The sequence below is a fragment of the Henckelia pumila genome, chromosome 1, assembly GCF_033568475.1.
Source record: "Henckelia pumila isolate YLH828 chromosome 1, ASM3356847v2, whole genome shotgun sequence".
NCBI classification, from domain to species: Eukaryota; Viridiplantae; Streptophyta; class Magnoliopsida; order Lamiales; family Gesneriaceae; genus Henckelia; species Henckelia pumila.
The window spans coordinates 147658631-147670780 of NC_133120.1; positions in this window are offsets into that span (position 1 = coordinate 147658631).

Here is a 12150-nt window from a genome sequence, read left to right on the forward strand (position 1 = left end):
CTCAACCCTTCGCGCAATCCATGACACATGCGGTAAACGAACGAATTTACCCGATAGATCTCGGTCGATCCCAACACCTCAATGGCATAGCACATCAGAACGTACTGGGAAATCACCGACAACAATCTCACTAGACTCTGAACACAGTCTCAGCTGTCGTATCATCCCACGAACAAACAACTGATATCGGCCTGCTAATGCTCATTGAATTCCGCAACACTCATCGAATCACAATTTAACGAAAATCCTCCGAGAAAACTGCTGGAAATGCCTAAACAAGTATTCGGCTAACAGTTCCCAAAACTGTAATCCAATAGCATGGAACAATTCTATTTCCAAAACTGGGTCAACCATTGCTAATACCAAGCAATGTTTAGATCAATTACGTCTTCTCTTACCATTGATAACTTTACCCGAGTTATCGAAATAGCCATGACTTACCAAAGTCAAAACATGCAATCACCTCCCGTGATCTATCGAACTTGAAAGTCCAAACGACTGCACTCCGAAAATCTCAACCACCCGAGAATCCTGAATGCAAATAATTTTCTTACTGTTCCGAGACATTTACTTAAAGGATCCAAACTCATAAGCACGACGGCTTATAGTATTGTCCCAAGTATCTCTCGGTTCATGATATCTTAATTACTGATTTGCTCAACCAATCGACCTCGTCGATAAGTTGTGACTATCACACAACTTGTCAGTACCAACCAAATTATGGCAACCATCCGCCAGGTCTTGGTCATTTGAAATCTCACATGGCTCGATCAATAATCATGATCTCACGGCCATATGTCCGCATATCCCCAAATACTTGGAATCAAAAGAATCACAGCTGATTCAACTCACCTATCTCTGACAAAGTCAGACAATAGCTATTAGTAGTCTCCAGTACCAATCTTGCATCAATACTGACTCACTACCAACTGTCGCGAAAATTGCTCCTGATAACTATATCTTTTGCTAAGACTGCAACAAATCGAGACTGAGGTTACTTGTCGCGGTGTCCCACCTGAAATCACCACCAAGTGTACACTGGCATAAATCACGCTATCCTCACGCCTCAAATAGTCATGTACAATCCTTAGCGTTGGATATAATCTATCACTGAAGGAAACCATTAATGCTGAAAACTTACTCATCTCCGAGTCAAATGTTTCAGGAATTTCACAAACCAAAACTCCTGGATAGCCCCTATCACAAGAGCATCCAAACCCCGACTAGATCCACTAGTCTAGCAGTATCCAATAGACTAAAACTATCTGTTCAGAGTACGTACTCGTCAAGGAAAATCCCTCCAAGACTGGTCCTTGTGACAAAACTGCAAACCAATATCTCCGACGACAGTCAGACGATATCTAAACCGCTGACACCTAACCAGACATCCAATCCAATGTCATACCCCGTCGTGACTGTTACCAAAACTCTAGACTAAGTAGCCTTCCCACTGCCAAATCCTGAAGCACGAAGGCTTCTAGGCATTCTCCGAAGTACGAAAGACTCCAAGAGTAACACTGGCATAGGGTCGCGCTCCATCATGTCTAGTCATGGTCCTAGTCCACAACTCTTGGTATATACCCGACTTGGTATCCCGATGAAATTCCATCATCACGAAGTCTCAACCTATGCAGGTCAATCAGACTACTGTCCTAAAAAAACAACTTAGAACAAAAACTCAAAATTTCCAAACAAGATCGATATTTCCATGCTCCCAGATGAATTACCTCATCAATGGCACTAACTCAGTCAAACAACTAATTAGGTCAGCCTTAGGAAGACACCTAGACTAACCCCATGTCAATCCGTTACCGTTGACTTACTCAAAATCCATGAGCTATCCTAGTTGATTAGTCAACTAATTCCAAGCCAAACTTAGTAACATTACTTGTAATCAAACACGAATCTTTGAATAAGTAAAACATGTATCATTACTTCAAGTTATGTACAATTTCCTTTATTACAATCCCATGTAATACATACAGTATTCAAAATACAACAAAATGTACATCCAATAACTTGAACTGATACAACCAATTTCTGATGATTCATTACAACTGAAATACTGTTTACAAATACATCAATACAGTATTTAAAGTCGTCGAACTTGTCTTCAATCCTTGAGCATGAAGCTTCCAATCGACACACGCATCGATACAAGCATACTTCCGTCCAAGTCTCTCTACCTGTTCTCCAGCGAAGAACTCCGAAGAAATGGCACGTGATAGCTAACCAGCTATGCTCTGCGTCAGTGCATGTCAGTCGACTTCTTCTGCTCACGATCTACCATCAGCGTTCTTCTTGTATCTAAATCTTGCTTTTGAACATGAAGTTTTCCGTATGCCTACCAAAAGCATCGATACAAGCATACAGGCAAAACCATGTTCTGCACGAGGTTAAAGACCTCACTCTCGAAACCTGTCATGTTTTAGGCACTCGAGGCATTCTCTGGTGAAGGTCTATCTGACAATCTCTCCAACTACGAGTGGAGAATCTTCAAGGACTGGAACCAAATGGATTACTAAACACCATTCGTTCCAAAAATCCCTCAGAGGTATCTGACGCGATATAACCGATCTTCTCTTCCAGTCTTCCCTGGCTGGAATCCATATGTTCTTCGATCAACATCCCAATGCATCGAATGATGAACCGTCCACAGCAGTCAGTCTATCTATCGATATGCTACTACTGGTGTTCTCATCACTGTTGCATTCCTTATAGTAAAAACTTCTGCCGCAAACCTTGGCACTGAAGAACCAAATCTTCTTTCGCTAGACTCAATCAATCCTACAAGGATAATCAAGAGGTCTTATTATCCATTTCCTAAGTCCCTTGCATGCAGTTGCTCTGATACCATAAATGTAGCGACCCAACCCGAATCCACTACCTAATCAGAGTTAAGAGCATAATTAAGCATGCATTAAATCAAATTGCTACGGAAGACTAAATACAAGTAGACCGGCAGAATACAACCGGCTAATCAAACATGATTTATACAACCCAATCGAATTACTTTAAATAAAATCTACAGCTAATTCTGTTGTCTTCAAGGTCACTGGCTACTCCAGGCTCCTGGTGCTCAATCCTGCACCTATACCTGTCCCATCGAATAGGGTATCCAGATACACAGAAAATACTGGACGTGAGCTCTAAGCTCAATACGAAAGCACGGATAAACATACAAATATGATGCATGCAAATGACCGGGTATCCATATCTGGGATAACTATATACAAACTGCTCAACTGGCGCCTGGGATATAAGCTCGTCACATCGGGGTAGCTAACCACTGTGTGCGACCACTCATTCTTGAATCCCGGATGCGGACCGCGGAGTCCTCGAGGTATCAGTACCTAAGGGTACTCGATATCAAACGTCCTAACAGGGCTGAGCAATCCTAACTGGCTCATCTCGAAAGATATACAGATGTACAGGCACAAGATGATATGCACATGTCTCATAACAATAATAACATGCAAACACATAAATGCAACATACAAGCATGTATATCCGCTGGCAATCTCAGTCAGTACTTACGTACCTTTCTAAGGAAGTCCTAGTAGTTCCACTCTAGGTTCCAAGCTTATCATCAAGTCTACAATACAAATACCCATGCATCATTCAATAAGCGCTAAAAGCCTTAACTAAGCTATTGCATACTCCTAAATAATTAAAGGAGACCATAGCTATACCTACGTTCGTCGTCAGCCCACTGATGGCGACTATCCCGCAACTAGGGCACTCCCCTGCCGTGAATTCACAGCCTCGAACACGGCTCTACAACACGAGCGCTGCTCCGCTACTATGTCAGACACTGTCTGACTATACTAAAATATGTTCCCTACTCCAACTCTAAAATAAGAGTACCCAAAGCCCTAAAATAGAGCCACTAGGGCGAAGGAAAGGAACTCGGAATTGGCAAGAAATGAATGCCTCGGACCTTATATTTATAGGCATCGATCGGAACCTCCGATCCTCGATCGGAACTTCCAATCCTTGTTCGGAACGTCCGATCCTGCCATCGGAGCTTCCGAACATCCTTATCTGCCACATGTCAAAATCTCACTGGTTGACTTCGGATAGGGCGATCAGAGCTTCCGATCCCGATCGGAGTTTCCGATCCTGTCACACGTCATGCATGACGTAATATCAATCGGAGCTTCCGATCCTGCATCGGAGCTTCCGATCCTGATAGGAGCTTCCGATCTCACCTTCGGAGCTTTCGACCCTTCAGATACCAAATTGGTTTAATTAACATAATTAATCTATTAATTACCAATTTCGATTACGGGGTACTACAATATCGTCGATAAACACCACGACAAATTTATCAAGATAATCTCGAAAAACCCTATTAGTCAAATCCATAAAGACTATTGGTTCATTCATAACCCAAAAGGCATCACTAGAAACTCGTAGTGCACATACCTCGTACGAAATGCATTTATAGGAATATCCTCATCACGCACTTGCAAATGATGGTATCCTGACCTCAAGTCAATCTTGGAATACACTGAAGTACCCTGAAACTAATCAAACAGATCATCAATACATGGAAAAAGATACTTATTCTTGATTGTCACTTGGTTCAATTCTCTGTAATCAATACAGAGATTCATAGAAGCATCTTTCTTCTTGACAAATAACACTGGAGCTCCCCAAGGCAAAATGATTAGACGAATGTATCCCTTATCTAGAAAGTCCTGAAACTGCTGATTCAACTCCCTCATCTCTGACGGTGTCAGATGATAGTGTGCACGAGAAATAGGAGTTGTCCCTGGCACAAGCTCAATTCCGAACTCAACCTATCTAATCGGAGGAATAATTGGGATCTCATTAGGGAACCCATCTAGAAACTCACAAACAACTAGCAAATCCTCAAGAACACTACCCCTTGTGGATGTGTCAATCACATAGATTAGGTATTCTTCCCCGCCCTCCTCAAAAGATCAACAGGCTCTTAGAGCCAATACCAAAGGCATAGGAGGTCGCACTCCCTCACCATAGAAATATCAACTATTTCCCTCACTCGGACAAAACTTCACGATCTTCTATTAAAAGTTCACAGTAGCTCGGTACATCATCAGAATATCTATACCCAAAAATACAGTCGAAATCATTTATCGCTAGGATCATAAGATTCCCTGCCAACTCATTACCCTCGAATGCTAAAGAAAAATTATGACTATTCTCTTGGCCAAAGACGAATGACCTGTCGGGGTGGACACATAGAGAACTATGTCTAGGGACACATGAAAATATTTACATTAACGAATCATGCGGAAATAAATGAATCTGATGCACCAATATCAATGAGAACGAAATTAGGAATACCACATAAAATAAATGTACCAGCAATAACCCTCTCGTTCTCCTCCTAGGCTTGATCTTGATTGAGTGCATACACCTGCCCCTGAGCATGAGGTCTGAGATTAGAGCCTACAATTGACTGTATCTGTGTCCTCTGCTGAACTGAAGCCCGAGAACCAAAACCAGACGTTGATCCTACACCTACCTACAGACAATATTTCTTCAGATGATCAACCTCGCCACAATGGAAACAAGCCCTTGTAGCCCTACGAAACTTATCAGACAGATGTATACCTCCGTAGTGCTCACACTGGCACTTCTTTTTCCCAAAATGGAAAATACCTCCAGAACCCAAATATGAAGTAGATGAAGAAAACTTATTGAAAGACTGGGCTCAAGGCCCCAAAGTACTGGCTGGTCAAGAAATCGAAGAGCCCTACCTCGCTGAAAACTGATCTCCGCATGTCAAATCGGTCCACTAACTCCTTGTACGACGTCGGATCATCACAAATAGACACACAATCGAGATCTCCTGATTAAGGACTTGTAGGAAGTGATCGTACTTGGCCTCGGATCTGCGTAGATAAGAGGACAAAACGGTAATAACTCAAAGAACTTATGTTGATACTCGTAAAAAATCATACTGTCCTGCTTCAATCCTAGAATCTCAATGTACTTGGCCTAGCGGAGTGCATGAGGAAAATCTAACTTCATAAATGCGGAATGTAAATTGGCCCAAGAAACTGTACCATGCTCATGCAAAAGAGGTGCGTATGCGGACTTCCACCACTTGCAAGCACGCTCTTCCAGCAAGAAAGTAACAACCTCCATGCACTGCTCATCAGTACAATGGAAAACCCAAAAACATCCCTCCATCCGCTCTAACAAATCCTCTACTACCTCGGGGGTCTCATCACCCACCAGTGACTTGGGTCCTATCTGGATAAGCTTATGCATGTCAAAGCGACGAAAGCAATCATGATGGTGATAGTGTCCTCTATGGTGCTCGCGATCATCCTCGGCATCCCAGCGTCCCACGCTACCGTGACTCTCATCTCTATGGTCTGCCATCTACAAAAATCAACAGATATCAACCCCAAGACATTTTTCCTAAATCCCAAAATCTCATTCATGCTCTAATATCATAAATGTAGCAACCCGTTATAGGATCACCTAATTATTATACTAAAGCATGAAATAACATAATATTAAAAATAAACCAGTAATCAACGAAAACTAACAACCAAATTAACAATGCAACAGACAGAATAAAACCGGTACTAAAAACTCGAGTAATAAGATTATACAACCATTTTGAAAATAGTATGAAATACCCTCAACTAAACAAGGAAATAACCGCGATCCTCTGAATAACTGCAACCCTCAGCTCAGCGACCGTTCCCACTGGGTCCATCCAGCCTAAGCCTTTCCTCGTGTAATGGGGTGTCCAAAACAAAATCGAGGACGTGAGCGATAAAAATGCTCAGCAAGAAAGTATGAGTACACACATGCTATGAGTGCGTGAATATGCAAATGTACAAGATAGCGGAAACCTATCACAATAGAAATTCTCTTAGTCTAGAAGGAGTCGTGGTATGCAGCACTCTTGGGCGTCGCATAAAGAGGTGGCTCACATACCATAAGGAAATATTTGGATATATGTGACCTGATCCCATACTAACAGGTCCAACCATCCACTAAAGAATAAGGGGCTGAGCGACCTCACTATAGGCTATAACAAGGTATAGGCTCAACATGATAATGCATGCAACATAATAACCATGACATAATATATATGCACATAAAACATTCTAGATAAACATGCAAAACATAGGACATATATAATCAACCAGAGTATCTCTGATAGTACGACCGAACCTGTAAACAACAATCTAGCGATCTGGCTCACAAGTCCAAGCCTATAATCAAATAAGTACCATATCAATTATTACTTACTAAAAGCCTTAACTAGACAAATAGCTAGTCCAAAAAGCTATTAAGAGTCTAAAATAATATCTGCGTCCGTCATAAACTCTTTGAAGTCGAAGGCCCTGCCTCTTTGACACATCTCCGCCGCTACTCCGAAAGTGCTCTACTAGTACCCGGGCCTCGATCCAATGGGTAGAACGCCTAAGAAATCACTGAATAGAAGATTGAATAACTTGGAATGAGCAAGGATAAGTGAACTCGATGACCTATTTATAGGTTACGATCGGAAGCTCCGATCTCTACATGCAAGCCACGTTTCGAACTGGCCACTTTGAAAGCTCCGATCTCCACTTCGGATCTTCCAATCCCATGCATGCATCGACGTGTCTAAAGCCTATTGACACTTATGTGGCTGCCTGGGTTTGGACCTTCCGAACTCGCACGAGTGTGTGTAGTTGACACCTCAAAATCTTCATGGCCTAACACACTTCGGATGTTTCGATCCTAGTTTGGATATTCCAAACTCTACCGTTGCCTTCAATCTTGCTCCTGATCAATTCGGTGCTTTCGAACTCCCTTCAGATCATCCGAACTCTTCGGAAGGTGCGAAGCTTGGAATTTGTTTCTTAATTTGTTTATGACAAAGATTGTTATAATTAATAACTCTTAATCTTGTTTAATTTTAATCACCTTAAAATTGGAATCGGGTTACTACATCGACCCCCTACCTCGTCTAACCTGATAACTGACCCATCAAATGGGGTGTCCAAGATAAAACCAAGGACGTGAGCGAATAAATCCCAATACAAAATTATGAGTATACAAATCGATATGATGCATGAAAAACGATGTGATTGGGTGATTGATCAACTGTCAAGTCCTGTTTAGACTAGGCGCCAAAGATTACGTGGAACCATCTGGGAATCTGACCACGCGGTAGCTCACATACTCGTCTAGATCAACGTAGCCTCGGTCTCTGTCATCACATTAGCTCCTGGTTTCAGACAGTATACAAGTGTGTAAGGGTGAGCGACTTTCCTATAAAGGCTATCTCGAAGGAGATACGGCTCAACATGAATATGCACATGCAACATATTTATAGAAAGAAGTAAAACATGTATTATGTCACATAAAATGCAACATATAAACATGCATACTCGATGAAAATCTCAGTCAGTACTTATGTACCTTTAATCAATAGGTCAAGTACTATTAGGGTCTAGGGTCCAAGCCTAGAGTCAAGTGATTACCGTATCACTCTTAGTGATCTAAAAGTATTAACTAAGTTAGTAGATACTCCCATTATCTAAAAAAGTTCTCGTACTATACATGCATCCATGGTCAGCCTTTGGTGTCAAAGGCTTCAACTCTTGGGCACGACTCTGTTGCTATCGCGGTAGTGCCTTGTTACTGCCTGACCCTTGATAGAATGGCTACAACTCACAATATAGACTGCAGGAGGAGAGAAACACTTGAATTAGAACTTCAAAAATGAGCCTCGGATGGCCTATTTATAGGCGGAGTTCGTAAGGTCCGAACTTCGCATGCTTGCCACGTCTCAAACTGTAGATCGGAAGCTTCGATCTGCACTTCGGAAGCTCCGATCTGCACTTTGAAAGCTCTTATCCTTACTTCTGTAATTCAGATCTCCACGTGTTCGTACACTCTTGACATCTCAAATTTGCATGGCGTGTCTGCAATCATATTTAAAATTTTAATGACTTACAAATGGGGTACTGGTTACTACAGTAAATCAAACAAATTGCAGTACCCTCAACAAAGCAAAAAACTTGTTTTATGTTTTCTATTTCTTGCAAGCTCACGAGGTCAAGTTTTAATAAATAGTGAGAAGACTATCGTTCTCACATAGACTGAGTAATTAATATTACACTGAATATTCATGACTAGATTGAATCAATTCTATTTAAAGCTATGAATCGAAAAGATTTTTTTTTATAACTAGATTTTTTTCTATAATACGAGTTAAATCACGACAAAAGGAAATGAATGAGAAAATTATAGAGGTGCGACTTCACTCGACTTCCACCATGTATATTCTCAATGCATGTAGTTTGTAGGTCCTTCGGATTTATTGGCCAAGATTTTGATGATTATCTATCCATTTTCCCAAGCGATAAACATATTTTAATTATTTAAACTATACTGAAATATTCCTATCAACAATCTAATTTTAAATAACATGAACAATGCAAAAATATTTCAAGCTTCGATGGTGTTATATGCCTTCCGACATTATATTCACCAACAATGTGTTTTCTTACGTCTTGTTTGAATTTCCCTCTCACAAGTGACGAAATTAAACATACAAACCAGTCAATTCATGTCCAGTAAATTAAAAGCAATAGGAACATGGAAACACCAATAAATCAAGTCAAGAACTCAAATAGTCATGCATAAAGATTCAAAACATGGTTTCCAATCTTGCTACATCATCCATCTAGATGAATGCCCGGCTAAATCGGTGTGATATAAATCTACTGACAAGCGTACTAGGTCAAGTAATAGTAAAGTGGACAGAGAGTCCAAGTATCGATCTCACAGGGACTGCAGTCAATTCTCAAGAATTAATTATTTAGATTAATCTAGAAAAAATCATAAAAATAAATTTGATTTAAATAAAATAAGAAAATAAAATAAAAAATTCTGAATAAATAAGAATTAAAATAGCTGAAAAGAAAATTTAATTAAAACGAGACAACCAAGACACACGTAGGTACCAAACAAATCATGTAACATGTAGTTGATTCAAGACTCAGATTTAATCTTAGATCACGGGAATTCTCCTATTTTATTCAAAGGTCTATTTCTAGAACAATCAAACATATTCAAATATTGACGGATTAATATTTCGTAATTCTAATCAAATTTGAATGCATTAAATATTTGTGAAAATTCAGTTTACACCCAAACCGCACACTGAAACCGAATTCTATTTCTAGTCGGTTTTACAATATGTTGACTATCAAAGTGATCAAAATCAAAACCTCCTCTATCTACTTGAAATCAATTAACATGCAAACAAACAGTTGATAAAACTATTCACAAGACAAATATAAATCTGGCAATCAATAAAATAAAATCAACTCTGAAAAATCCCAAACTTTCTACATAAATTTTTCCGGCCCAATCACGTCGTCTTGGTTGAAAATAGACTACTCAATAATTGAAAATAATAATTCAAAAATAAAATAAAGAAAGAAGAAGAAAAAAAAAAAGAGAAATCTTCTCTCTCAAGCCTTGTAGCCGCCTCCCTTGCGTTGTCTGCGTTCTGGAACTTCAGAACACCCAAAAATATGATATATCTTCTATTTATATGATCCGGAACCCATACCAATTAATTTCCTTCCAACACAAAGACTTTTCGGAATAGTCGCAATGAAAATCAGCTTTCTGGAATTGTGACTCGCGCGCAGGAGAGTTCAAATCTCACTCGCGCGCCATGCAATTTCTGCTGCGAGTGACGATTTTGAAAAATTTATATCTCGGGTTCTAGCCGTCGGATCGAGCTGGAATATGGACAGCAGCTTCAAAACATCTTGAATTTATTTCTGAACGGTGGAGATTGGATTTGGATCTCTCCAAAATTAAATTTGATTTTTTGAACAAAGCTGCTCCGTAATTCACTCTTCAACAATTCATTTTCCTACAAAATTAACCCGAGGAGTGAAATACACAAGCATGCACTAAAACACATAAAAACACATAAAAATAATATAAATGCACACAAAATAGACATAAACCAATCACGAACTAATGCATACAAAATGCACTTATCAATGAGAAACTTAGTTCATAAAGAAATCCAAAAAATAAGAAAACATGGTCTTCAAATAATTCATCCAAATAACAGTTCAACGAAGAGAAGAATGAGAACAAAACTAGAGGTCGAATTCTCCATCCCAGATCAATGACATCTCCGTCTCTTTATCCAAATCTCTACTTTCGATGCTCTTCTCTTCTCCCTTTCAATAGCCGCCTTTTACTTTTCTCTTCGTAACCCTTGATAATCCCCCTAATAGGCTCGAGATGTCCTTTTCAATCCAAGAGTCCACATTTCCAAAAATTATGCATCTTGTCAGGCGCAGGGGCTCCTAGGAACAGTCATGGGTGTGCCCTGCCTTTGGGCACGGGGGTGCCTAAGTAGCGCAGGGGTGCTTATGGAGTGGCACGGGTACACCTCAAGTATTGTTTTGCATCTTTGGTTTTTGCATAGGCGGCAGAGAGGCTCCCCTGCTTAGGCGTTGGGGTGTCTCATGACATGCTTCTAGGTCCATTCTTTATGCATCTTACTTTATCCTCCACTGATTTGGACCCTTTTTCCTCCATTTAGATCACATTTCATGATATTACCCTTTCTTGTGACAACAAAAACAATAACGAAACACATAATTCTCCTCACAAATACAAAAATTCAAGTAAAATATATGAGATAAAAATGCAATAAATTGCACTTATCTTTGTTACTGTCGGAGTTGAGATAATCAGATTGTAATTTGCTAACCCAAAACCAATCAATATGAAAATTTTGTAAGACGCTTATTCACCCCTTTTAAACATCTAGACGATCCTAGCACTACTAGACGTCCACATGTATTGCGTGTACAACATAATACATAAACATTATCATGTGTTTTATAATGTGTTATACGTATGAAACACATTTTTGGAAATATGTGATTTGATTATGATATTAGTGTTGTGAAAAATAAAAAATTTATGGTAAAAAGTAAAAACTCCAAAACTCAAAATATATCAAACTCTACACTTCACAAATTTTTTTCTCTCAATTCAATTGTATTTTTCATCACAAATGAAGACCTATTTATAAATCTCAATTGGAGATAATTCCAAAAATTTAAATACATCATTACTTACATCATCACACACTTA